General features: G+C 43.9%; 1 protein-coding gene across 2 annotated transcripts in view; it reads right to left on the bottom strand.

Annotated features, from left to right (window-relative positions):
- ZNF469 (zinc finger protein 469) overlaps positions 1-25,590 on the bottom strand; it is a 245,244-nt gene that overhangs the window by 159,126 nt on the left and 60,528 nt on the right. For both annotated transcript variants that reach the window (XM_053399953.1, XM_053399954.1), the window contains exon 2: positions 11,303-11,369. The gene's annotated coding sequence lies outside the window, so the exon portion shown is untranslated. The remainder of the gene's footprint in view (positions 1-11,302; positions 11,370-25,590) is intronic.

The following is a 25,590-nucleotide window of genomic DNA, read 5'->3' as shown; positions in this document are numbered from 1 at the left end:
GCAAATGGTGCTCTGACATCTTCCCATAAACAGGCAACCTGAAGGATTTGGAAGGAAAATGGCAGAAAATTCCAGAAATCTTGTTCTTCTTCATTCTGATTGCTCCCCATCCCCTTCTCCACCTTGCCTGTCTCTTCCCGCCATCTCCCTTTCAAGCACTTAATGCTGCTTCGGCATGGATCAGACTTTTCCAGAGCCATTTCAATGCACGTCAGTCAGAATACAAAGGGGATTAATTAAGGCTCTCTGGCCACTGCCAAAGGCTTGGCCTGGCCCTTTAAAAATAAAACAATTAATGTCACTCTTTCATATTCGGCTCCCTTCAGGCAGGTGCTCACCTTGCCAAAGCAAACAAATGGAGCCCCCCTTCTCCAAAAGATCCGCCGGTGACTTCACTCGACGGCTGCCATTGGTCTGGCAGCGAGTCGAGGTCTCGGTGCTGCCAAACACCATATGCTGAGCTGCCGTTGAGTTGACTTAAATGGGAACTAATCACGCTAATGAAGGTTTATGCCCCAAAGGGTATGAATTAACTTTTTGGGAGACAGCGAGAGAGAGTAGAGGCAAAGGGGCAGCTGTCCAACAGTTTGCAAAGCTTTTGGCAGGGCTAGGAATAGTGATTTACAGTGGACTACCAACACAGGATTACGAAATGTTAAACAGATGATGTGGAATCATAGAATAGTAGAGTTGGAAGAGACCCTGAGAGTCACCTAGTCTAACTCCTTGCTATGCAGGGATCTCAACTAAAGCATCCATGACAAATGACCATCCAACCTCTGCCTGAAAACTTCCAAGGAAGGAGAGTCCACCACCTTCCAAGGTAGTCCGCTCCACTGCCAAACAGCTCTTACTGTCAGAAAGTTCTTGGTGATGTTTAATTTGAATCTCCTTTCTTGTAACTTGAAGCCATTGGTTCATGTCCTAGTTTCCATATCAGAAGGAAACAAGCTTTCTGCATCTTCCATGTGACAGCTCTTTAGATATTTGAAGATATCTCTTGTATATCCTCTCAATCTCTTCTTTTCTAGGCTACAGATACCTCACTTCCTCAACTGTTCCTTATAAGGCTTGGTTTCCAGATCATCTTGGTCACCCTCCTTTGCACACATTCCAGCTTGTCAATATCCTTCTAAAATTGTGGTGCCCAGAATAGGACACAGTACTCCTGGTGTGACCTGACCAAGGCAGAATAGAGTAGTACTATGACTTCCCTTGGTTGAGGCACTATACTGTAGATGCAGCCTACAATTTTTTTGCCACTGCATGACACTGTTGCCTCTAGTTAAGCTTATGGTCTACTAAGACCCCTAGATCCTTTCTATATGTACTATTGGCAAGCCAGGTGTCCCCCATCTTATATTGATGCAGCTGGTTCTAAGAGTAGAACCTGACATTTGCCCCTATTGAAATACATGTTTTTGGTATGGGCCCAGTTCTCCAATTTGTTAAGGTCATCTTGAACCCCAATTCTGTCTTCTGCAGCATTAGCCACCCTTCCCATTTTGGTGTCATCTGCAAATTTGATGAGTATGCCTTCAATTCCTTCATCCAAGTTATTTATAAAGAAGTATGTGCACATACCATAAAATGCATTCAACAGTGGGCCCCACTTGCAAATTTTGACTTTTCTCTGTGTACTCAGAACCCTGTGCCGATACAGAGACAGCAGACATGCTGCAATATCCCCACAACCAATTTTAGTTTGGGGATTAAGATTCTGGTGAGGCGGCTGGTGGGCTTCTGCCTCTGCCCCCAAGCACTGTAGAAAACCTATCACAAAAATTATAGAGGGGGGTGAGGTTTGACCTCTGGCCCTCCAGATGCTGTTGGACTCCAATTCCCAGCAGCATGGCCAAACATCAGGGATGATGGGAAATGTAGTCCAACAGCATCCCCTGGAGAGCCACAGGTTCTCCATGCTTGTTTCAAGAGACAGTCACCCTGATGTACTATTGTTCTGAGGCATTGTGGGAAATTTAAAGAGCAGCTGCCCAGCTCTTTGGGGCATCAGGGTCCCTGCTAACTGCCCAAGGATGTTACATGGTGACTCGGGGCTGGTTCTGTGGCTACTGTGGAGGGAGGAAAGAAAATAAGGCAGGCCGCCAAGGTGGGGGTGGGGCATTCTCAGCACAGTGGCCAGCTCTCTTTGCAAAATGCCACAGCCGACTAGATGAGTAGACACTCAAGAAATCTTGCCTGCCAAAGAGTTTCCAAATGCCAAATAACACATTAGTCCTCTCGCTGGTGAGCACTGGCCAGACACGATTGTCTCATCTTGACCAAACTCTCCACAATGACATTGTTCCAGAATGGCATCAGCCTTTGAGAGAAACCTCAGCATTCTTGGGCAGCCAACAAAAACTCGGCACATGTAATACCTAATGCTAGTGTATATTTTATACTCCATTTTCCTATGAATCATTTTCCATCCTTCCTGTCTGTCCCCCAAAAAAAAGAAAGAAAGAAGAGTGTTTGTTTATCTACTGAGGAGCATGTCAATGACTTTATTGACTGCAAGCTCTGAGGCTCAGGCTGAAGGATCTCTGGCCCTTCCTAGAGCTGCCCTCCATAAGCAAATCCATGTGGCCCCATTGAAAAGGAAAGCCCCTGTAATTCCATTCCTGCTTAACAGGAATACGAAAATGGCTCTTATGTCACAGAAGGGGGGGGGATGCCTATATAAGATGAAGTGTTTGGGAAATGGGAGAGCTTTATTGTTTTGAGCAAAGCATGCAGGGCTAATTTTGTTTGTTTCTGATAATTATTCCCCTTCAGCTACAAGGAGTTTGGAGAACAGAGCCTACATTTTATAGGAAGGTGGTACCTGATCCCAGCTCTCTAGGAATAAACATGTGCAGCCACGTTTAATGCAAGCCAAAAAGCATAAAATTTGTTGCTCAAAGCCTGACTTCTTATTCCAGTTCATGAAGGGTAGACTAAATCATGCAAATTGTGTGATGTTACTTAATTTGGGCTGCAAGTTGCATAACTATCTGGGCACACTATGGCTGTTTAAAATCAGGGTTTGCATTGGCACTTTCGCTGCAGAGCGCCAGTACGGTGCAGCCGCCACCAGGCACAGCACTGCAATTTAGCACATCACCATTAACTCATGTTTATGGTGTTTTTGTGGTCCTAATACAGAAAACAACCATCCTGCACATGGGAGCAACTGCATGCTATCACCAGGGGGAAGAGTCATTGAAGGTCAAAGATCAGCATTGTTTCAGAAGTCTTGGAAGGGCTGCCAGGGGTCCTCCCAGTGAGATCAGATATCAGTGGCTACTAGCCATGATGCCTGTGTTCTGCATCTATTGTTGGATACAGTGTGCTTCTGAATACTATAATCACAACTCAGAACCTACTAATGGGGCATCTGAGAGGTCACTGTGAGAACAGGATGCTGGACTAGATGAGCCATTGGTCTGATCCAGCCAAGAGGCCCAGTGAAATCAGAGGATGCTTTGCCAACACACTACTCCACTCTCTGGAGCCATCTACCAAACACACCATTTCATGAACCTCCTGAGGCTATGGCACATCCTAGCTAGCACAACTGGGCCAGCGGGATGACATCACAGCAAATATATGTAACAGGTGTCCCATGAAGGCACTCACATCACATGCATGGCCTGCTGGTTTTCACCTTGATTTCGAAACTCCTCATTTCAAAAAGAGGCTTGATTAAAAACCTATTTGTCAAGGCAGTATTGGGCTTGATAAATCAAATCTGTAACTAACAGGGTCCCTTCCCTGCGCTCCCTCTCTCTCTCTCTCTCTCTCTCTCTCTCTCTCTCTCTCCTTCCTATGTCATTTCCTTACAGGAGACAAAGCCAAGAATGTGTGGATCTGGTTACCTGCACTAGCAACAGTTTCCTCCCCGGTGCCTGGAGATATTTTTAGTACTTGAGCTTAATGACACGACTGCAACGTAGGCTCCAGCAGACCAGACAAAGGGAAATTGCTCGGTAGAGATGGAAATGTTACTAGAAGTAGCAATGGATGATTAGTAGTCATCCTTTTCTGCACTCTATGCTGTTCCAAGTCTTGGTGTTTGCACCAGCAGAACCTATATCCGGATAGCACAATGAGGACTAGAAACTTAAGCCAGGAGGCTGAATTATTCTATGCATCCATAGGAGTTGATAGAGAATTCAGCAGGTTGAGAAACTATTGTTGCTGAAGAAAGGGAGAAAATGAATATGGGGATGATGCATCCGCAACAGAGTTGTTGTACACTGTTCTTAATTTGTCTAATATTGTAGTTTAATATGAATGTTGTTTTTAATCTTTGTAACCTTCCCCAGGACCTTAGGGTGAAGGGCAGGTAATAAATAGTAATAGTAGTAGTAGTAGTAATAGTTTTTTAAGCATATAAGTGCTTCTTTTTAAAATAAGCATTTTAAAAAAAGATATGTTGCCTGATTAGTCAGATGCACCTCTTTCGTTGTTTAAAATGGCTTTTAAGAGATTACTTGAAGTCATCAATCAGTTAAAGGGTACACCTCTTGAAATTTTGTGTCTTTACAAAGTAGTGGGGCCAGAAAATATATATGGGAGGCAGGATCATCATGACCTCTCTTGCAAAACTACTCATCCTTTCTGCTGGGAAAGAACTCAGGATAGGCAAGCCCATGTGATGGCTTGCAGCATCTGTAGGTCTCCGTCAAACAAAGGAGGCCTCTTTCCAACAAATCTATTCTTTTATTTTCCTTTGGCACATCTGCCATTTCCGTACCCCTTTCCAAAACCCCAATACTAATGCAACGTGAAAACTATTAGTTTATCAAAAGGAAGAACTAAATTCTCCGGGACAATCTGGAGCAAGCAGATGTAATGATGATCCTTACAAGTGTGCTGTCCAAAGGAAAATTGCTCCATAAAAAACTTACTCAAGGCCAGCGAGGTAATGCTAAAATCATGTTTCTCATCCTCTCCAATTCCCACTTAGTTCTCATGATTCAGGGCTCAGATAAAGGGCATGAAAACCTGGTGACAAGGTGCTCTTCAGAAATAGCCTTTCTAATTTCCTAGAAATAACACTAATACCAGCATTATGGACAAGTGCTGTATAACATTCCTTCTGCACTTGCGAGGAATCGGTCTTTTGTTATGGTAGCAGCTATTCTCTGGAACATCCTGCCCGTTAATATGAGGTAGCCAACTTCATTGTGCTGTTTTCGATGCCTGCTAAAACCTTTTCTGTTCAGGCAAGCCTACTTAGACATGTAACTTTACGATGCACATTTGGTCTGTAGAACTGCTGTTTGTATCTGTGCTTTGACAGTGTTATTATGCCTCCTTGCTTTTAAATGCCAGTTGGTTTTATCAACATTTTCTTGTGAACTTTTTATATTATTTTATGCAAACGACTTTGAATGCCACCCTAAACCTGCCATTGTAGGAGTAAGCCCCATTGTATTCAATAGGGCTGACTTCTGAGTAGACATGATTAGGATTGCTCTTTTAGAGGGGTTTTTTGGGGGGGGGATGATTAAGCAGCCACGTCTGTCTTGTTAAATAAAACAAACAAATAAATAAATGTCATTTGTGACGCTTGTCAGAAGAATGATGTCATTTGTGAAACACACAACTTTCAGGATAGAATTCCGTTGTTTTAAGGCTACTTATAGTTCCCTGATCAAGATCCACTGAATCAAACCACCTTCATACTGGCTTGATTAGGTGGCTTCAAGAAGATTTTATAAGCCACTTTGGAATGGTCTCACTTGTTCCCTGAATCTTAGTTTGGCAACCTGATGGACACCCACTGCTGACTAGAAAAGGAGGTCACAGACTGACAATGTGAAGGTACCATTGGTTTGCTTATCACTGTTGTTAGAACCTCACCTTTCCATTATAAAGATCCTCAAGGATGCTTCCAACAAAAAAATAAACTGACAATGGAAAAAAGCCAAAGAACCAGAATAAAAGAAAGCAGTTACTCCATAAAAGCAGCAGAATGAAGCCAATGAAAGCCGTAAGGTGAAGACGAAGCCATTTTAATTGCTACAGAGACATTGATGTCTTTAAACCCGCCTGGTAAAGGGGCAGGACCCTTTAATGGACTTAGGTCTCTCTAAGTGTGGTGTAGTGGTTAAGAGCGGTAGACTCCTAATCTGGGGAACCGGGTTCGCGTCTCCGCTCCTCCACATGCAGCTGCTGGGTGACCTTGGGCCAGTCACACTTCTCTGAAGTCTCTCAGCCCCACTCACCTCACAGAGTGTTTGTTGTGGGGGAGGAAGGGAAAGGAGATTGTTAGCCGCTTTGAGACTCCTTAAAGGGAGTGAAAGGCGGGATATCAAATCCAAACTCTTCTTCTTCTTCCCATTTTTACAGAGAGTGTAATATGGCTTCTGTCTTATGTAACATCTCATCCTATGTAGGTTTTTTATGGCTGGAAACTCTTGCCTTAATTGCCCTTGCTTCTAGATGACTGAGAACGCAATAAAGTTCATTCCTGTATAATAATATCTTAGCAACATAAGGAGATCTTGCTGGATCAGGCCAATGGCCCATCTAGTTCCGCATCCTGTTCTCACAGTGACCAACCAGATGCCTGTAGGGAAACCCGCAAGCAGGCCCTGAGCACAAGAGCACTGTCCCCTCCTGTGGTTTCCAGCAACTGGCATTCAGAAGTATTGCAGCCTCCAGCCATGGGCTTGTTGCTGAACTCTCACCCATCCTTTATACGTTTTCCTTTTCTCTTGGTTCACTTGTTTCCTTCCAGAAGACCCTCTTTTCCATTTCAGACCCAGGGCTCGTTTTCCACTCTCTGTTTTACTAGAATCGCTTCCAACCACTCCATCTTTATGCAATTCTCTGTGCTAGACTCAGCTTTCTTCTGTCTGCAAGGGAGGGAACATCTAAATATATATGTCTACAAGCGATTATGGAGCTATAAACTGTGAGAATCCCCATTAAAGAGAGGAGCAGAGAGGAAGAGAAAGTAACCCCAGATGAAACGTGGTGGGAGGGGGGAGCCGTGCAGGGTGTTGCTCTTGTTGTTGCTTAAATGGTGCAGTCAAATGTCTTCATTTCAGTATATTTGTTAATAATCTCATTATTTGCAACTCCCATGTGCTCCTTATTACCCTCCATTTTCCGATATTAAAAAGACATCTGAGGCATGTTAGGCTGTTTGTACAGGGTCCATCTTTAGTTTCATGGAATTTCCTGGCTGGCACCCAGCCTTGCCGGCACACCAGCCTTGAATGGCTTTAAAACAAGCAGCACCAAACCATAAAGCAATCTGAGACACATACACACACACATATATCTTGTAGAATAATGAAATAAAGATATTGGAAACCCCTTTGGCTTCAATGACAGCTCCACGCGCCTTCCTGTCTTTTTGGCTCAGCGGTAGAGCACATGGCTTGCATGAGGAAGTCCTGAGTTCAAAGTTCAAGCCTGAAATGGTCCCAGGAAGCAGTTGAGGGACAGACCCTTCTCTGCCACTTTTGGTCACTACACTCTAGTAACCTGTAGGTTAATTGCCGCAACGCATTATACACAGGGCTGCCTTTGAAGACTGTTCCGCAGTTGGTGCAGAACTCAGCAGCCAGATTGCTCACCGGGGCAAGATGGTTTCAGCGTATAACACCAACTTTAGCGGGTGGAATCTTTTAATCCTGCCTTTTAAAAATATGAATGTGTTTTGTATTTTGCTATACTTTGTTTTATGATGATTTTAATGATTCCGGATTGCATTGGCAAAAAAGAACTAAAGAGCTTAATAAAGAACAATAGTCTGAAGGTACATGTTCCTGCAGGTGAATCAGGCCAGTGGCCCATCTAGTCCAAAGTCCTGTTCTCATAGGGGGCAACTAGATGCCCCCAAGGGAAGCCTGCAGGCAGGACACAAATGCAACAGCCCTCTTCCCACTTGACACCACTCAACCCAGATCCTTCTCTGGGAAGGATTATTATTATTATTATTTCTCTAGAGCAAATTCCTCTTGCCCTTCAGCTGTTTTGGACATCTGACTCCCATCAGCTTCACTCAGCACTAGAACCTGGGTAGCATCACCAAATGCTAGGGGTCAGAACTATTCTCCCCTACACACAAACACACAAGATGTGCTGATATCAATTTGTGTGGATTTCCTTTATATTTTGCTTAGGGAATCAATCCTGACTGTAAAGCAGGGTAGAAACCAAAGAAACTTACTTCAGTGTACACGCCGGTGCCTCTGCCTCTCTGTCTGTTTCTACACAATGAACACGATCACACACATACATACACCCCACTGCAAATACATACATTCCCTCCAGGTCAACTGCCTTTGGGCTATAGAAGCTACAAAATCCAGGATACTTTCAGCACAATAGCTGGCTAATTCTTGCTAAAAATAGGATTGTTATTTTTTTAAAAAAAAAAAACAAAAAAAAATCCACTTCATTATTCTAATTTGTCGCAAAATTCAAATTGAAAAACAATGCAAAAAATGAAATGGTAATAAACATTGAACCTGAGGAACACATTCCAAAAATCCACCCATTACAGTCTGCCTGGCCTAGTATTATGTTATAGTTTTTGGTTTCAGATTCTAAAAATGGCAGCCAGACATTGTAAAATTTACTGGATCCTTTTGCAAGACTATTTTAGTTGGCTGATGACTTCCTGTATTTTGCCCTTCTTAAGTGGCACATATTGCTTTTCCATAGCATTTTTTAAAAAATGCATCATGGTGCAATTGAGCCGGTACAGTTAAATGGAAGAAATAAATTGCAGGAGTTAGAAGTTGGCAGGAGATGCCAGGATCTGTGTGCGAAGCTGCCCCATGTAGTAAGCCTTGGAACTGCAGATAGAAGCTGTGTATATAGTACTCTTTACTCTGGCTCCATTGCACACCCACCGCTGGTATGTGAAACCAAGTCCACGTGTTGTTAGCCACAATCCATAGGTATCCCTATAGTTTCTTGAGAAATACTTCTGAAGAGTTTTCCCTCACACCATCTTCCACCAGATTTGAAATCACAAGAGTTAAGCTGGGGTTTGTTACAGTTCTGACATCTGTTGTGCATCCGGGAGCAACAGCATATGCACGGATGATGGCTTCATTGAACAGGAAATCAATGAATTGAATCTAACCTGAGCACAAATGGTGGGAATTAAGCTAGCAAGCGCAGTCCCCACAGGCAGCTGCTGTAGTGCTTGGGAGATGGTGGAGGTCTGAAGGGAGGCCCATCTGCCTCAGCAACCTGCTCTCACAGTAGCAAACCAGATGCCCATGGGAAGCCTGCAAGCAGGAACTGAACACAAGAGCACTCCCCCTTCCTGTGGTTTCCAGCAACTGGTATTAAGAAGCATTGCTGCCTCCAACTGTGAAGGCAGAGCATAGTCATCATGACTAGTAGCCATTGATAGCCTTCTTCTCCATGAATTTGTCTAATCCTCTTTTAAAGCCATTCAGATTGGTGGCCATCACTGCCTCCTGTGGGAGTGAGTTCCATAGTTTAACTATGTGCTGTGTGAAGAAGGACTTTCTTTTATCTGTCCTTCTGAATATTCCAACATTCAGCTTCATTGGATGTCCACAAGTTCTGGTGTTATGAGAGATAGAGAAAATAAATAATTATCTGTACGCTTTCTTCATGCCGTGTATAATTTTACAAACTTCTATCATGTCACCTCTTACTCGCCTTTCCCCTAAACTAAAAAGTACCAAATGCCTGGAGGTGGCAAAAAGATGGTGTAGTAGAAACGGTGATCTTGGTCCATCAAGGGCCAAGGTGAACAAACAGCAGGCAGAGCCCCTATGTTCTCTGAAGCTTGAGACGGATTGACCAGCCTATTCTCAATCTGCATCTCTTTTACATGCATGCATCCGTCAATCTCCTCTGTCCCATTTTTCTGCATTTATCAGCTTCTTTACAAAAAAAAATGCGTGTAAAGATTCACATTTAAATGCATACAGACATGTTCTCTTGAAATAGGTTTCAGAACAAATTATATTTCAGAAGTTTATAAAAAATAAATATGTTTATTAGAATCTGTATACAAATATACATTCCAAACTGTGTGCTCCTTCCAATATCTGAACTGAGCTTCCATGCAAATACATGCCAAAACTTGTGCTTTTTAAAATGCATATTGATTTTGTTGTTGTCGTTGAACCAGCAACTACGCTGGAACAATCAGGATGTGCAAATGCTGGTTAACAGTCTAAGTTCTGATCTGCACACTAGTCTGGGAGATGCACATCAACCCTGTTCATAAGCAATCCACAAAGATTTAATTCCTCTGGTTCAACACTATACAAAGTAGTAGGGAGATAACAGAACCTGCAGCAGATGACAGAAAAAGAGATGGCTGCTAACCCTGGTCCACAACCAACAATCCTAACTCCTGCTGCCAACTGCCCAAGCTGGATGGGTGATGCGCAAAACAAGGCAATGCCATGAAACAGAACACCAAAGCTATGGCAGCCAACCCATTGCTCAGTGCCTTCAAGGAGGAAGGGACAAAGTTGACAATTTCAGATTTGCTCAGTTTTTAATTTCTCCATTCTAAAGTCTATGAATTCCTACACATTTTCATAGGCATTTTTCTTAACATATCCTTTTTTGTAATATATGCATTTCTGCAAATAATTTTTCCAAATACAGTATGCCAATACACCCATTGTTGTGTGCACTTCCCTCTAACGTACACATTTTTCATAGGCGTTTTTTGGTTGAAGAACTGCATTGCAAAATTCAGAGAAGTGTGAATTTTGAAGGATAACTGCATTTGGTTCTTGTATTTGTTCAGGAACTGTGAATTGCGTAGGTTTGCATTAAGATGTGAACTGAATTAATTTCTCTCCCCCTGCCTCCCCACCTTTCCTACCTTCAAGGCACCTTCCTAGTGAAACCTTCCTGCCTACCCACATTTACATACCACAATGACCCGTCATCCTGAGGCTTTATTAACTGCACAGCCTGATGTACACTGCTGATGGAAGTCAGGTTCACAACTCCCATAACTGGGCAGAAGCACAAACCGCACACAGGATCAGAGGCCATGAGACATACTGAATCCAAAAACCTGAGTCTCACGTCTCCAGTCAGTTCTGAATACCATGAATGTCATAGTCAGCTTCCATCTCTATCACTCCATTAACACAATTTGCATATTGCCTTGGCTCTGAATATATTTATTTCTGCAACGAGAGACTTTTATCTGATAGGTATGACCAGAGAACTGGTATTTTTATCCCCTTTCGCACTTGATCTTCACTCCCAAGTGAAATAAATAACTGAAACAGTGTAGTTAATAGAAACAATTCACATAGTGATGTTTTGTGCTTACCTTTAAAAGTTGTCAGCAGTTAGCAAGAAATGTTTAAATGCCTGGATTTGCATGTGTGCTGGGACAGCTGTGAAAAGAAGAAGAAGAAGAATATTTTAAAAGATAGGGAATGTACAGTATAGTTCGCTGGACACAAAAAGTTGTTTTGATAGACAATAGTTCTGCAAACAGGCAACGGGTTGTTAAAGAGAGTTGAAGGCATTTTGAGAGCAAATCACTGCTTGCAGCATGGTGGGCAGCCATCACATTTTCACCTCTGGTAAACAGAACTTGCAGGGTTTTGCATTGCTTCAAAAACCATGAACCTCCTCATGGGCTAAGATAACCTTCAAAAGCCTGGTTAGAAGTCCCAATGCCAGAACAGATTCAGCTGGAGAGAACATAAGATGGGACCTTTTCTGTGGCAACACCCAACTGTGAGATCGGCCCCATCCCTGAGGGCCTTTAGGCAAGCACTGAAAAGATGCCTATCCTATGCGGCATTTTAAGCGTTGAGTGAAGGTTTTAACGCTGCTCCTTTTGATTCATGGGCTTCAATTCATGTTCCTTGATGGTGTTTGACTTGGTTATTTTGTGTAAACAGCTTTAGGGGCCCTTGTTGGGACTAATAGGCAGTATAAAAGTCTTTTTTTTCCAATAAATAAATGTAAACCTGCAAGACCTTCAGCCAGTATTAGTCACAGAGAATAGCCATAGTCTAAACGGTCCACTGATCTGACTCAGTTTAACCCTGGGCTGGCCCAAAGCATTTTGCTGCATGAGTCAAACAAAGGGCAGGATGCCACCTTGAGGTTGTTGAACCTTACTTCAACATCCTCAAATGGCAGCAGACTAGCCCTCAGCAGGCTAGAGGGTGCAGGACAACTTTCATGCAGCAGATCCCAAGACAGAGCCAGCATCAGCAGTTGGAATTGCTGGGCTCCTGCCAATGCCCACAACCCTGCGAAGGGGCCATGACTGACACCCCCCCCCCCCAGACTCTGCTGCTGCTTCTCTTCCACCTACCTAGGAACATAGGGAGCTGCAGTAAAGAGGCAGACCAGTATTGCCTACACTGACTGGCAGCAGCTCTCCAGGGTTTCAAGCAGGGGATATTTCCCAGCCTAACTGGGCATGCCATTGGGGATTGAACCTGAGGCCTGAAGAAAGAAAGCCTCTTCATCCCCTTCTCTTGCACTCTCCTTCCATGTGATTGTGTGGATTGGGCCCAGAGGAAGGGGGCAAGCAAATGGGCAAGGAGGATATTGGTCCGCTCACAAAGGGGAAGGACCAACTGGAAGCTCCTTGCCCAAGGGCCCCCCAGAACTTGGAGTCCAAACTGGGTGGCAGTGGGAGAAATCACATGGAAAACAAAACCTGCAAAATCTGCTTAGGTCCCACATTCAAGGTTCCTCATTGGGATCCTCCGAAAGATAAAGTTGGCTGTGACTTTTAACTGATGTCTCAGCTGTTGTCCTTACACGTCCCCCTTGGGTCCCTATCCGTATCTGCTAATACTTTACAGATTTCACTCTTGTCAGAAGCCAACAAGGCTGGAGAAGGAGGGAGCTAGGAGGGCTCTCATACTCGGTTCCGCCTCATGCATCATCCGCCAAAGGGTCCCAGCCAAATCTGGTGTCCAGATGGAGGACCTGAGACTGCCAGCACTGAATGAAGTCTAGAAGTGATAAGCAGCAGCGGGAACAGTTGAGGCTGCCAGGCCTAACTGGCAGAGCCAACAACAAACACCCGCTGCTTTGTAAACTTTGAGAATGGAAGTTATTGACAAAGGCTGATGGGTCTCCCAAGCCAAAATCAGACTTCTAAACATCCGATGAGTCCTGGATCCCATTCCAGGCTTTGCAGCTAGGGCACATCGTTCATGAAAAGTTATGGATGAGGAAGATGAAGAAGAAGGAAGCACTTGGGATGCCACAAAAAAATTAGATCCAGGACTGAGCCATGCCTCTCCAATCTCTTCCAAGAGCTGCTGAATACACAAGGCTTATAAATATCCTTGCCAAGGCCTTTCTTGGAGTGTAAGAATTGCCTGGTCCCTCCCAGTCCCTAGATGAGAGAGCTCTGGTTGAAGACCATTTTGTAGCACATGCTCTTGAACACTGGCTTCCAAGTCGATTCTTCTTGAAATCAGTGTTTTACTTAAGTGGCCTATACTACAATTTCTGGCCTCCACCATCAGGCAGCTGCCAACAGTGAGTGCTTTATGCTTACAGGTCAATGCTGTCAAGCAGCCCAGGTTAGGTCACCCAATCAATGTACTGCAACACTGACATCAGAGCAATGCCGTTTCAAGCCTGAGGGACACTTTCCCTTATGGGCATTCTTCCAATGGCCACATGCCCATGGTGGGCAGGACCAGAAGTAAAAGAGGGCAGAGAAAAAAATGCAGATTTTGTTAGTGGAAAAATAGAAAAAGGAGGATTCCAAGATCTAGGTTTGGGGCAAATACTCTTTGGCAAGAAAGCTCCAGGAGATTTAAAATCACAATATGCAGCAAAGCATGGAAATATAGGCAGTTAGACCTTTAAAATATGTCCATGTGAGTTCCAAAGCTTCCCTCTTACATAACGTAGAAAAAGACTAAATGTTTGGTAAGTTTAAAATGTTTTACTTACAAACTCTCCAAACGTCAGAATCATGTGCTTTTTCCACACAACATTCAGAAAAAGTTGAACAGGCAATAAAAATTGGCTTAGTTACAGGGGTGAAAGTTTCCAAATTATTGGTGTAGGAACACAAGAGAATCTTGTAAGAGTCATGTGGACTGAGCTTGGAGCAACCAGCTCAGACCTCTTTACACACTGAGCTTCTCAGGTAGACTGAAGGGGAGCAATAGGCTTGATTACCCAAGGTGAGGGAGAGAGGCAGGAATCTTACTCTATGGCATTAACCCCATCACACATTAATTAGGCTTAAGCATGTTGGTTATCTGTGGCTGGTTATCCCCCCCCCCAAATCACCTTTTTACAGAAGGCTAGTTCCTACACACACTTGACACACCCTTCTCTATTTTGCATCTGGGCAAACAAGAGGCATGATTTAAAGGCCATAAGCATAGCTCAGTGGTAGAGCATCTGCCTTGCAAGCAGAAGGTCCCAGGTTCAATCCCCAATGGCATCTCCATGTAGGGTTTGGAGAGACTTCTACCTGAAATCCTGGAGAGCTGCTGCTGCCAGTGAGTGTAGAGGATATTGAGCTAGATGGACCTGACTTGGTATAAGGCAGCTTCCTATGTTCCTAAGAGGCATGATCAGAGTTCAAAGACACATTCCAGTTGGACAAAAACACTTGACGTATGAAGCAAGGGCCATTGATGGATTTGGTCTGGGGAGAGTTCCACTGCTGCTCTCTACCCACTTCCACAAGTCTACTATCTCCCTAGCCTTGGCAATGAAGATGCAGTCCTACAAGGTCTCCACAAGGGCAAGGTAACAGAGTCAGTGGTCCTGGCAAACCAAATTGCCACCTCATCTGAAAGCAGCCACCAGTCAGCTCAACAAAGTAGAAAAAAAGATGAAAAGCTACTCAGGGTAAGTTCTTCCCACCCCTAATAATTAATCTTATCATTGCTATTGCTTCTAGAGAACATTTTCTGGATTCCCCCCCCCCAGCTGCTTTTGGTTTAGAAGTGAATGAGCCAGGGTCCAAATTTGCCCCCTGCTTTCCCCCCATTCCAGTTGCATCTGTAGGAAGGTGTTACATGGACCCTAGAGGGCAGACAGAAAAGGCTTCAGAAGAGCTTGGAGAAGGTGGGACAATGACGGCTAGTGAGTCACTCATAACCTCACATCTGGAAAGGCAGAGCACTAGCCAAAGGAATGGGAGAAACCAAGGCCACTGCTGGCTAAGGAATTAGCCTGGTGCTAGGAGACTGCCTCCTCCAAGCAAAAGGCTACCCTGGCAATGACCTGTTATCTTCTGAAACACAGACTCTGCATGCTTGGCTCATGCATTCAATAGCCACCCCCTTTCTTCTCAAACTGGAGCGTGTCGAAAGACTGCAAGATGTGGGCCCCCAAAAAGATGTGGGGTTTTTGCTTCACTAGCCATGTGTTTTATCGGGAAAGTCAAAGTGAAAGACAGGTTGTCTGTCACTCTCTCTTGTCAAGTTTCCCTGGCAGAAAAGGTAGGAGCAGGTGCATGAAATCTGAGTCACAATATCAGCTGAGATATGTATTATTATTATTATTATTATTATTATTATTATTATTATTATTGCAAGAAGGTTCACAAACATCATGTCAGTGTGGCTTTCCAAAACAAGGAACTGACAACCAGCTGGCTGGGGCTGATGGGAGTTGTAGTCTTAAAACGTCTAGAGGGTACCAGGTTGGCAAAAGCTGATGTGTGGAGAGAGAGAGAGAGAGAGAGAGAGAGAGAGAAAATGAATGAATTAATGCATTAGATCTCCCAATAGGCAGACTAAGCTCATGGTTAGAGCCCCGGCAAAGCAGGGACACTCTCTCTCTCTCTCTCTCTCTCTCTCTATATATATATATGAATGAAAGAGTTTGATATTTTTTATAAAAACTCAACAACATCAAAGTAGTCACCATGAGGAAAATCAGACCTTCATTAGCCTTCTTTACGCACTACTCCACACTCCTCTCCAATCTTTCCTGTTCTCCTTTTTATTAAGTATCCCCACCTAAACCACCGGGGCATCCTACTGACATAGACTGAAATAATGTGAGGAAATCTGATCTTGCCATGTGTTTCAGTAAATTTATGTTTTCTTTGTTAAAATTTTATTGTATGGTTTAATATTGTTTTTATTTTGAATTGCATGCAGGAGGCACCATAATCTTTCTAGTGTTTAAGGGTCTTAATCTGGGCCTGGATTTGGCCAACTCCTCAGTGTTGCCGATGGTGCACAGATCATCTGAGAGGTCCATTTCCCTTAGCTCCTCCTCTTGAGGAGATTCCAGATTCTAAGTTTTGGTAGGACTGAATCCTGACAACTAAATGGATCTTTACTCTGACCCAGCAGGGCAGCTGACATTTCAACCAATAGAATTCAGAAGCAAAAGAACACACTGGAAAATTACAGATCTGTCACTTTCTTATTAGCAATCAGAGAACTGGATTGGGGGAGGAGGCAACTTCCCAATTATGGCTATTAGTTTAAGTGGAGCTGCTAAACAAATTGTTGAGCATTTTGCCCCAAAAGAAAAAATTCTGCTTTTGTGGTCTCCCCTGCACATGGTTCATTTAATTTTATTTAGAGCCGCAATGACAGAAGTCTGAAAGTTTCACTACCAAACTCAAGGACAAGCATTTGACACAAAACGATTTTTTCACCATTTGAGGTTTCTGATTCTTCACCACAACACATAGTACAAATTCTGACATACACAGAAAGATTTAAACATAATAATAATTCCAAAACATATATGTGTCAAAAAGATCAGGAGCGCTGATTCGGCTGTTTTTCAATACCCTGGCATGTTGAGCAGTGTATTTTAAGCTGAAAGGCAGTTAAAATGATGTAAGGAAATGCATAAATAAACAAAAGAGGTAGATGGAAAATACACAAACTGTGATTTATCTGTTCATTTGTGGGTTGTTGCCCCCCGCCTCCCTGCCACGGCTATGTGGGAACCTGTCCATCAGGCAGAGCTAAGCAGCCCTGGAAGTATACTTGGGCTGGAAAGCAAAGCTATCCAGTTAAACTGCAGAACCCCAGCAGGCAGTGATGGCCCTCAATTTTAAAAGAGGATTACACAAATTCATGGAGAAGGCTATCAATGGCTATTATCCATGGGGGCTATGCTCTGACTCCAAGGTTGGAGGCAGCAATGCTTCTGAATGCCAGGATGCTAAAAACCACAGGAGGGGAGAGCGCACCTGCTTGCAGGTTTTCCAGAGGCATCTGCTTGGCCACTGTGATCACAGGATGCAGGATCAAATGAGCCACTGGCCTCATTTAGCAGGCTCTTCTTAAGTAAGCTCTTAACAGGACCCCTAGAAAGTCTGCATGGCAGTGGTGGCTGTTGCTTATTAGAACTGGTACGGCAGAAGGCAGAGAGTTCACAGTAGATAGAAGCAGAGCCAACAACAGGCAGAGCCAGCTAATTCTAGTCTTGCCTCATCCTCCTCTCTGCAGAGTTTTACCGTGGCAATTCTGACACTCAGGAGTGCCCCCCTTCAGCTGGTTACAAGTAAGGAAACAGGTTGGTAGGGGCTAGCTGGGGACAGTTTGCTTAAACTCTGTAATGGACCAGCAGTTGCATGGCAACACATTACTCGCATGTAAGGCACTGCCATGTTTACATGGGGGTGAGGCCATGTTCCTAGCTTCACCTCTAACGTCGCGCCTCCTTCCTTAAACAATGTGTTGCCCACAGTTGTCTGAACCGAAAGCCCAAAATATGAGCACCTGCTCACATGTAGGGACTGTGTATGACCAGGATGCCACGTTTTGAAACACCTCTCCAAATGCAACATCGCCAAAGAATCCATTTGCTGAACAGTCCTCTGGAGTTCGTTTGCAGGGAGGACAATTATCCTCACCGCCACTTGCAAGGCCTTTGCTGTGATTGCTTATTTTTGTAGCAAAGGGATGTGCCTGCCGGGTGTTAATGAGGCATATTTCAGCAATCACGCAATCACTCTCATAATATGCCTGGCGTTTGCTAAATTTTATTAGTTACCTAATTAGTATAGAGCCTACTGGGAATAAGATTTACAAGCTGGAAACTGATTCAGAGAAAGCAGATGGGAAGGGGCAGGAGGAAGAAAATGCAGTTTCTGCATTTTTATTTTTTAAAAGGTTCTTAAAGTTTGTGCTGCAGTGACAATTCCATGGCAATTTTCTAGCACTTTTTTGCCCATTCATGCTCATATTGTGAGAAGCTGCTTCAGACCAAGCCAGACTATTGGGTTCACCTAGCTCTGTACTGGCAAGTGGCTCTCCTGGATTTCAGGCAGCACAAGACATAAATTTAGAATCTGAGAATTCTGAGCCCAGGGATTTGTTCTGAGTCCTAGATCCGAGCAGAACTTCCAGACAAAACCCCACTCCTGGTTACCCCAACCTCTCTTCAATTCAGAGCATACATTTGGGGCGTGTGTGTGTCATATTGTTGCTGCTATTTCTTAAACCAGAATCCTTGCCCATCTGTTGCAAATCAGCCAGAGTAAATCCAGATGTACCTTTTGCCCACCTCAGTGATAGTCACCTTCCATATCTCAGAGTGTGAGGTACACAGAGTTGAGCCTCCAGTGATGATCTCAGGGGTTGGTTGGTATCTCAACTGGGTTGGTATGTATGGAAATAAGTGGCTATTCAGAGCATAGATGCCAACCCCCTGGGGCACTGGGTACCTGAGCACCCACAAAATTCCCCATGAAGGGGCTGGGCACCCACAAATTTGGGTGCCAGGGCCATGCACACTGCATGGCACCCATGGCCCCGGGCACCCACTGTCACGGGGCCAAGTTGGCACTCCTGATTCTGTCACAATTGGACTAGAAACAGATTGGGATATTTAATATGACCCGAACAACTAGAACCAGTTTCTAGTCAAGGAGCCATATCCTGTGCTAACTGCAATTTCCGGATCATCTACAAAGACAGCTCCATCTTCAATTCATTATGCTGATCAAAACGAGAGGCAACCTTCTTCTTGAGCAAAGCATGTGCTCTGAGATACAGTTTTTTTCAATCAAAGTTATTAAAGAGGAAAACAAAATGAATGGAGAGAGAGAGAGAGAGAGAGAGAGAGAGAGAGAGAGAGAGAGAGACAAGGGGGCGGGGAGCTCCCATTACCAACACAATAAGCACCAGTACATTCTTCTAAAGTTTATACATACAAATCAAGGCTGGATCTAGACACATCAGAGAGGCCTGGGAAAAAACAGGGAAAACAGGTAGAGAAAAATGGGATTCCACATTGCCATCCGGTGGCACAATGTTATATCGCATAAACAACGCATATAAATCACTTTTTTTTTTTTGCCAGTCTAGCTGCATCCCATTATATACCATCCAAATGTCCAAACAGGTATCCAAAGAAAGTTAGGGTTTAATTTTAATTAATTTAATTTTTTTAAGCATGTTCAAATGCAGCCAGGGTGTTATGGTCTTCAAACCCCTGTGTAATAGATAGTGTGTATTTATCTTTCCAGGCTTGAAGTCTCTTAACAACCATAAGGACTTATGAAATCCATTTTTGTTGGTTGTCTTCTGAGCTACAGTCTTGACCCTAAACTCCTGGTCCTCATCATAGACATAATCCTGCTCACTACACAGATCCACAAGGTGTGCTGCACATGTTCTGGGGCTACAAATTACCTGTGTACAGGGATTCCATTTGTGTGCCCATACCAGAAAGGTGCCTCTGGCTTCCATGGGGTTCACTTTCACTTAGCCTGTCTAGGACTCGGGTGTCCATCTCTACTTTACAATTCTATGGGTTTCACAACAGCTACACACAGGTTATTCCAATGTTTGTGCTTCTTAGAAAAACAGGTAGGTAAAGGTAAAGGGACCCCTGATCATTAGGTCCAGTCGTGGCCGACTCTGGGGTTGCGGTGCTCATCTCGCTTTATTGGCTGAGGGAGCTGGCATACAGCTTCCGGGTCATGTGGCCAGCATGACTAAGCCGCTTCTGGTGAACCACAGCAGCATACAGAAATGCCGTTTACCTTCCCGCTGGAGCAGTACCTATTTATCTACTTGCACTTTGACGTGCTTTCGAACTGCTAGGTTGGCAGGAGCAGGGACCAAGCAACGGGAGCTCACCCCGTCGCGGGGATTCAAACTACCGACCTTCTGATTGGCAAGTCATAGGCTCTGTGGTTTAACCCACAGTGCCACCCACGTCCCCTGTTTTTGGTAAAATCCATTGGCAAACTTTTAGATCACACAGAACGTTATTTCAGGCAGGACTAATGGGAGACTGAAAGGTATCTGAACGATACCAGATTCTACCCCCCCCCCCATTGATTTAAACTGCACTAACACATATGAGGAGGTTTTTGTGTTGTTGTTTTTAAGCATTCCTCACCTACTAATGTAGGGAACGTGATAACAATATAATCCTACTCAGCCACTCCTGTCCAAGCCCATCTGGGGTTTCAGTTGCTTAGTAATATTTGATATCAAAAAGATTGCATTTGGCATAAATCTCCTACAAGGGCAGATGCAGCCAAGATACTGTCCAAAATAAACTATCAGCTAATTCATATTGAAAAATTATGATATTGTAAGTGTCACAAGAAAGTGAATGTGTTTATTTTGCGTAGTCCACACCACTAAGTATGCTGAAGTCTTCTGCTTTGAATTATAATTGAAAATAATAAAAGTTGAAACAAAAGAGGTGCTGCGTGAGAGTATTCAATAAGAGTTAAGGAGCAGAGCAGCAAACTCTGGTTAAAGTGACACCAGTGGAATACTCTCCACCTTGGAATTTGTAAGCATGGACCCTGGATATCTGCAGTATTAGAGCTCAATAGCTTTCCCCTGCCTTCCTGAGCCTCAAGCTTTGTCAAAGTGTCCTCCACATATCCAACAGCCTAACAGACACCAACACAGATTGGACCCTTATACTGTACACCAGGGTTCCAGATGGAAAGGTCTCTGAAACTTTCTCCCATCTTCACACACTAGGCTTCCCAAACCTCTGAGTTCATTGATGCCTTGATGAGCTTATAAAGTTGCCATCAGCCCCAAACCAAATTCATACGAATGTGAAGTCAAGAAATATCAATACATAACCAACTGTTATTAATCACCAGTCGCCATTACTAGGAACCATACAATGTAAAGAAAAAATAACAAATACTGTTGTGTTGTGGAATTATCTTATCTTTGTACATGCCCATATGTTTTGTTTCTGAGGCTCAGACGTTTTTGCACTATACAGTCGTATCTTGGTTGACAAACGCCTTGTGACTCGAACGTTTTGGCTCCTGAACGCCGCAAACCCACAAGTGAGCTTCCTGCAGCCAACTGGAAGCTGCGCCTTGGTTTCCGAATGTTTTGGAAGTCGAATGGACTTTCGGAACTGATTCTGTTCGACTTCCAAGGTACCACTGTACTTTTAAAATGCCTCTTCTACTCCCAGGTCCTTTTTGATCCCAAGGTCTACTCTGACGGGCAGCAGCTCTCTAGACTGACCAGCAGAGTGTTACCCCATCATGTCCTATCTGATTTATTTTTTAAAAACTTGGTGATTCCAGGAAATGAGTCTGAGGTCTTCAGCATGCAAAGGAGGGGCTGCCCCACTAAGAAATGGTCCCGCTTTTATCAAGCTAAAAAAAGGACCAAGAACACTACCTTGGTACACTGCATTCCCTCAGAATATGCTTAGGTTATTGAGAAAACATGAAGAGAACATTTGCAAATCATTTTTGGAATTTAGCCGGTCTCCCCCGATGGCTGGCTGGAATTGATGATCACTGTCCATCCCTTAAGATGAGGCTTCAAGTTAGAGATATCAAAACAGCCAGGATTGTAATATCCAAAAGGGAAGCAAGACGGTGCCAAAGTCTTTCTCTTGACAAAGGACAGCCATAATCACAGATGAAATGGGGGTTTTTAAGCAACTAAAGCCAACTCCATAAATAAACCAAGATTAGGGATTTCAGTAACGCCCCCCAACATTGGTGCAATAATAATAACCAGACTGCAGTAAGAGAATTCTGCACTCCATTAGTGTCCTCCAAGCAGCCTGCTATAAACAATGATGAGTCACCCAGCAGAGACGTGCAGAAGTTCTGTTCCCTGCAATAATCCAGTGCCACCTCATTGACTAGGTCTGTTGCACTGACACCAAGTTTAACATGGGAAAGTTCCACTGAATTAAGAACATAAAAATGTAAGAAGAGCCTGGTCAAATGGGGTCCAGCATCCTGCTCTCCCAGTGAGAGCAGATGCCCAAAAGCAGGACCTGAGTGCAACAGCAACTCTCCCCTCCTGCGGTTTCTGGCGACTGGGATTCAGAAGCATTCTGTCTCTGAGAATGGAGGTAGACACATAGTCATTGTGGCTCCATGTGCATTGACAGCATTATCTTCCATAAATTTGTCTAATTTTCTTTTAAAGCCATTCACATTGGTGTCCATCACTGACTCATATGGGAGTAGGATCCAGAATTTAACTGTGCACTGTGTTAAGGAGCACTTTGTTTTCTCTGTCTTGAATTCTTTCAACATTTAGATTCATCGGTTGTTCATGAGATCTAGTGTTATAAGAGGGGGAGAAAGAAAATATATATGAGAAAGAGAAAGTGGGAGAAATGTTGCCCTTGCTCTCGAAGGATGGTGTACCAGGCAGAATGCCAGCAGTTTCCCTTCCATTAAAGGTTTCCCCAACACTAAAGAGAATGGCAACCCCAACTCCCAGATTCAGCTCTTGTGTCTGCACTTTTCTAAACTGAAAGAAAATTAACTGCAGAAATTGCTAATATTAATACATGGCAGGGGGAAGAAACTGAGGGCAGGGAGAAATCCGCTTCATTGGCAGGCAGGCACACATTTTAACTGCAGTTTGCGGAACAACAGAATGAACTCTGAGTCTATTTGGTGATAGAATTAACCTGATGAAATCTGTGACATGTGGAGACAAGGAGATGTTTCTGGGTCATAATTTAAATCAGAAGGGGTAACCGAAGAGTAGATACTACTAGTCTCCTCCAGTGCTCCTGATATATTGCTCAAGAGCCAATGAAAGAAGCAACAGAAGGCAGGAAGCTGAAGCATGGACAGGTCCACTGGGGAATTCAGTTCAACCAGGTGCAGCGGAAGGAGACAGGGGTCAGGCTCGGAGATTGCACCAGAGAGGAAAAGCTCCCCACAAGGACATCAGATAAGATCCGCATGAGGGGTGGAGGTCTGTTTAGCCATTTTTAATTGTGGCCATAACAGAACAGAAAGCATCCTCAACACCCAAATCAGGCCTTGGATGTCTTGCCTTTTGCACTGTAGATACAACTAAAGAACTGACCTTGTTCTGACCTCATGTCCTGCTACAAATGCTCTTCTGAGTTACCCAGCCTGTTCTTTCTTCCTCCCACCCCCAAACCCCAATTATGGAAACATCTTGCAGCAGCCCTTCAAACAGAGTTATTGACTTCATTTGAATGCCAAGGCTGCGCAGACGAAGAGAGGGGAATCTTTCCGTGTCCAGGAAGCCCATCTCTCAACCTTCAAACTCGCCTTTCCTTCTCTCGTTGCTCTCTTTGCTAGAGAGCCTGGGACCTCCAGGGAGCATGTTTTACTTCTTGGACAAGTTAAAGCTTCTGGAGACGGACGGACGGAAAGTGCACTCAAAGACACGAGAGCATGTTTAAAAGGTGAAAGCATGAGGGAAATTGCTCTGAGTTCATTATTGGAAGAGCCAAGGAGCGAATATTAGATCAAGATGAGGCTCGTGCACGGAGCACAGATGCGCCAGCTGGGTCTAGGAAGCAGCCTCTCCCATAGGGGAATATTGCACAATTAGGTGCATTATGGAGGGTTTACATGTTCTTCTTAAACATACAACACTGGCAACATCAGAGGCAGGATGCAGGATTAAAGGGACCTCCGGTATGTCCCTAGTGCACCACTGCTGATGTCCTCTAACCCATGCGCACACACCGTGACCCACTTTTAAAACCAACCAGATGCCAGAAGGAAGAAACTCTGGAAAGATGCATCAGCATCTCTGAGGGAATTTTCCCTGTGAAGTCCGTTTCTTTGCGCTGTCTCTTCACAGCCACCTTTGAGGCATCTGATCATAACCTGCATTTTAATCAAGGCTTATATTTTGATCAGATTCCTGTATTCTAAAAATGACCTTAAAGAAATATATATTTGTAAATGTTTGTATCTCTCATGCCAGGCAGAAACCATACTCAGGGCCCCCCTGATCTATAGCAGTGTCTCAGGGTTGTAAAAGGAAATTACAGGCTAGGAGCAAAAGGTCACACTGACCATACAAATTATAGAATACAATCAAGGTTGCAAAAACACAAATAGTAATAATTATGGTGCCTCCCATTAAACTTGAGCCACATCTTCCCAAGGTTAAAAGGGCAAGAGCTAATACAAACAGCAGCTGGCTAGGGAAGAGGCTTCTCTCTGAAACTGCTTTGAATCTTTAGAATTTAGAATTTAGCTTAGCTTTTACTAAGTTCCCTTTCTTCTAAAAAAAAAACTATATATGTTATGAAATATTGGCTTAAATGTAATTATGCAAAGGATTTAGAAAGTAAGAAATGTTAAATAGAATCATAGAAGAGTTGGAATAGACCATGAGGGCCATTGAGTCCAGACCCCTGCCAAGCAAAGAAAAACACCATCAGAGCACTCCTGACATATGGTTGTCGAGCCTTTGCTTGGTGACCTCCAAAGAAGGAGATCTTTCATTGATAATGTGTGGGGAGATGAACAAAAAGATCTGTTCAGATAAAATTAGCCATCATCTGTTTTGGAGTGAATAGGGCAATAGGGCAAAAGATGAAATGTTAGTTAAGGCGCCTAGTCTAGGGCAAAAGGTTATTTGGTAATTAAGGTGCCTGGTCGAGGTAAATGTAAGATATATGACTACTTATTTGCCAATTATAAATAGAAGGAAATATAGCTCTTTGTCTCCCATAAAAGGTAATAGGAAATGGGTGTATCTTTTATGATTGGTTCTAGCAAACAGCCAATAGGAATTTTAACCAGGCTGATTGGACAGAGGCAGCCAAAGGAGGAGCAAGGGGGCTGAGCTGAGGGAATATAAGTGCTGGCCATAATGGCAGGAGGCCAGGCCAGAGCTTGGTAACCATATACCACTGTGCCTCTTATTTATTTGTCTGACAAATAAATTATTATTTTAATTTCTCTATTGCTGCGTTGAATATTTCATTCCAGCTAAGCGTTAACCACGAGCAGGGTGCTACATTTTATGGTGCCTCTGTGACTCGGATAAGTGGTCTGCTGGATCGCAGCCCCTTCGCCTTACTGGGCAGGGTACAAGAGGGAGGACCACTGACTGCTTACCCAGCGCGCACTGGAACATTTTTCCAGGGGAACGCAGAAGTCTCGTCTGTCTGATACCCTGCCCACCGACGGCGACGGACCGGGGGTAACCAGAGAAATAAACTGGGAACCAGCTAAGGGTAAGTGCACAAAGGGTTTGGCCCTCCAATTAATTAGGAGGAAGAGAAGTCCTGATCAAACTTCTGCGTCTCAGTAAGGGGAAACTGAGTACGCTACATGGCTGGGTACATCAGATGGTGATCTGATGTAGGGAAAAGGGAAAGGTTGGGAGGTAGAGTGTGGTGAAGTATCCAGCGCATTGTATGTGTGAGAAA

Source organism: Podarcis raffonei, chromosome 8 (genome assembly GCF_027172205.1).
Source record: "Podarcis raffonei isolate rPodRaf1 chromosome 8, rPodRaf1.pri, whole genome shotgun sequence".
Lineage (NCBI taxonomy): Eukaryota > Metazoa > Chordata > Lepidosauria > Squamata > Lacertidae > Podarcis > Podarcis raffonei.
Note: the sequence above shows the minus strand (reverse complement) of the source record. Positions and strands in the feature narration are given on the sequence as shown.